Below are 3,316 nucleotides of genomic sequence, written 5' to 3'. Positions count from 1 at the left end.
CGACTCGTTCGCTGGCGGCGGGGGGGAGGCAGTGGAGGCGGTGCGGGGAGAAGCGGCAGCGGAGGCGGAGGGGGGGCGGGGGGGACGATAGTGGCGGGGGGCGGGGGGTGCTCGAAGGCAGCCGGCAGCCGGTTCGGTGAACATTCGCCGGGGCGGGGGGGCGACCTGTCCGTGCCCGGGGCAGCCCCGGGAAGCCGGCAGCCAGCACGGGGGTCCCGGCAGCACCTGTTCCCTGCCCTGGGACTTGCCGTGCCCGGCGGCCGGTTGCCGGGTGGGGGGAGCGAGGAGAGGCGGGGGCGCAGCGGCCGGGGCAGCGCCGGGCCGCAGCGGGGGGCTGGGCGGGTGGGGTAGGCGTCGAGCGGCAAGCCCTCGGCTGCAGCGAATGTTCGGCGGTGCGGGGCGGGGGGGGGACGGGACGACACGTTGGGGGCGCCGAGTCCGAGCCACCCCCGGCCCCAGGGGCGGCCGGAGGGGGGAGGCCGGTGCCTGGCCCTGGGAGCTGCTGGGCGCCGGATGGCCGAGGGTGCGTCAGAAGCCGCCCGAGGCGGTCGAGCAGGTCCTCCAGAAAGGCCTAGGGTGGCTTCGAGGGCCCCGGGGAGCAGTCGAGGGAGGCCTCCAGGCAGGTCTGGAGTGGATGGGAGGCCTTCCAAAGCAGACAAGGGAGGCTGCCAGCGGGGCCTAGGCTGGCACTGCAGCCTGTAAATGGTTGGGGGGGGGGGCCTCTGGTGCGGCCTGGAGTCTCTGGGTGGCGTCCAGAGAGGTGCAAAAGATCCTCTGGTGCGGCCTGTGGTGGCGGAGAAGCCTGCAGAGCGTGCGGGGGAGGCTTCTGGTGCGGCCTGGGGTGGGTCGGAAGCCTGCAGAGCGTGCGGGGAGAGGCTTCTGGTGCGGCCTGGGGTGGCTGAGAAGCCTGCAGAGCGTGCGGGAGAGGCTTCTGCTGCGGCCTGGGGTGGCTGAGAAGCCTGCAGAGCGTGCGGGAGAGGCTTCTGCTGCGGCCTGGGGTGGCTGAGAAGCCTGCAGAGCGTGCGGGAGAGGCTTCTGCTGCGGCCTGGGGTGGCTGAGAAGCCTGCAGAGCGTGCGGGGGAGGCTTCTGTTGGGGCCTGGGGTGGGTCAGAAGCTTACAGAGCGTGCGGGGGAGGCTTCTGGTGCGGCCTGGGGTGGGTCGGAGGCCTGCAGAGCGTGCGGGAGAGGCTTCTGTTGGGGCCTGGGGTGGCTGAGAAGCCTGCAGAGCGTGCGGGGGAGGCTTCTGCTGCGGCCTGGGGTGGCTGAGAAGCCTGCAGAGCGTGCGGGGGAGGCTTCTGCTGCGGCCTGGGGTGGCTGAGAAGCCTGCAGAGCGTGCGGGGGAGGCTTCTGGTGCGGCCTGGGGTGGCTGAGAAGCCTGCAGAGCGTGCGGGGGAGGCTTCTGCTGCGGCCTGGGGTGGGACGGAAGCCTGCAGAGCGTGCGGGAGAGGCTTCTGCTGCGGCCTGGGGTGGGTCGGAAGCCTGCAGAGCGTGCGGGAGAGGCTTCTGTTGGGGCCTGGGGTGGCTGAGAAGCCTGCAGAGCGTGCGGGAGAGGCTTCTGCTGCGGCCTGGGGTGGCTGAGAAGCCTGCAGAGCGTGCGGGGGAGGCTTCTGCTGCGGCCTGGGGTGGCTGAGAAGCCTGCAGAGCGTGCGGGGGAGGCTTCTGCTGCGGCCTGGGGTGGCTGAGAAGCCTGCAGAGCGTGCGGGGGAGGCTTCTGGTGCGGCCTGGGGTGGCTGAGAAGCCTGCAGAGCGTGCGGGGGAGGCTTCTGCTGCGGCCTGGGGTGGGACGGAAGCCTGCAGAGCGTGCGGGAGAGGCTTCTGCTGCGGCCTGGGGTGGGTCGGAAGCCTGCAGAGCGTGCGGGAGAGGCTTCTGTTGGGGCCTGGGGTGGCTGAGAAGCCTGCAGAGCGTGCGGGAGAGGCTTCTGCTGCGGCCTGGGGTGGCTGAGAAGCCTGCAGAGCGTGCGGGAGAGGCTTCTGGTGCGGCCTGGGGTGGCTGAGAAGCCTGCAGAGCGTGCGGGAGAGGCTTCTGGTGCGGCCTGGGGTGGCTGAGAAGCCTGCAGAGCGTGCGGGAGAGGCTTCTGCTGCGGCCTGGGGTGGCTGAGAAGCCTGCAGAGCGTGCGGGAGAGGCTTCTGCTGCGGCCTGGGGTGGCTGAGAAGCCTGCAGAGCGTGCGGGAGAGGCTTCTGCTGCGGCCTGGGGTGGCTGAGAAGCCTGCAGGGCGTGCGGGAGAGGCTTCTGCTGCGGCCTGGGGTGGGGTGGGAAGCCTGCAGAGCGTGCGGGGGAGGCTTCTGGTGCGGCCTGGGGTGGCTGAGAAGCCTGCAGAGCGTGCGGGGGAGGCTTCTGGTGCGGCCTGGGGTGGCTGAGAAGCCTGCAGAGCGTGCGGGGGAGGCTTCTGGTGCGGCCTGGGGTGGCTGAGAAGCCTGAAGAGCGTGCGGGAGAGGCTTCTGGTGCGGCCTGGGGTGGCTGAGAAGCCTGCAGAGCGTGCGGGGGAGGCTTCTGGTGCGGCCTGGGGTGGCTGAGAAGCCTGCAGAGCGTGCGGGAGAGGCTTCTGCTGCGGCCTGGGGTGGCTGAGAAGCCTGCAGAGCGTGCGGGAGAGGCTTCTGCTGCGGCCTGGGGTGGGTCGGAAGCCTGCAGAGCTTGCGGGGGAGGCTTCTGGTGCGGCCTGGGGTGGGTCGGAAGCCTGCAGAGCATGCGGGGGAGGCTTCTGCTGCGGCCTGGGGTCTCTGGGTGGCCTCTAGAGAGGTGCAAAAGACCCTCTGGGTTGGGCTGGGGTGGCTCTTGGACCCCTGCCACACAGTGGAGAGAGGCCTCCGGCCCGCCACCTGTGTCCCTGTGTGCCTGAGTGCCTGTGTCCCTGTGTCCCTGTGTCCCTGTGTCCCTGTGTCCCTGTGTCCCTGAGTGCCTGAGTGCCTGTGTCCCTGTGTCCCTGAGTGCCTGAGTGCCTGAGTGCCTGTGTCCCTGTGTCCTTGTGTCCCTGTGTCCCTGTGTCCCTGTGTGCCTGAGTGCCTGTGTCCCTGTGTCCCTGTCTGTGTACCTGTGTGCGAGAGTGTCCGGCACGCCACCCAGCGGCGGCGGGCAAGCAGGTAGGCGGGTGGGCGGGCCGGCGAGGGCCAGTGTGAGTTTGGGGGGTGGGAGGGGAGGCGGCAGCTGGAAGCGTCAGAGGAGGGGGCGTGGCTCCGGCTGGCCCCGGGAGCAGGTTCCCGGGACCGGGACCGGCTGGACCCGGCGGGTGGTTGATCCCGGGGCGGGGGGCAGAGGCGGCGGGAAGCGGCAGCTGCGTGTGCGGCGGGGGGGTGGAGGGCGAACCGCGGCGGGAAGCG

The sequence above is a fragment of the Melanerpes formicivorus genome, unplaced genomic scaffold (genome assembly GCF_026170545.1).
Source record: "Melanerpes formicivorus ecotype bairdi unplaced genomic scaffold, bMelFor1.0.p_v2 SCAF_1513, whole genome shotgun sequence".
Taxonomy (NCBI): Eukaryota; Metazoa; Chordata; class Aves; order Piciformes; family Picidae; genus Melanerpes; species Melanerpes formicivorus.
The sequence above is the reverse complement of the archived record's forward strand: the minus strand, read 5'-3'. Positions refer to the sequence as shown.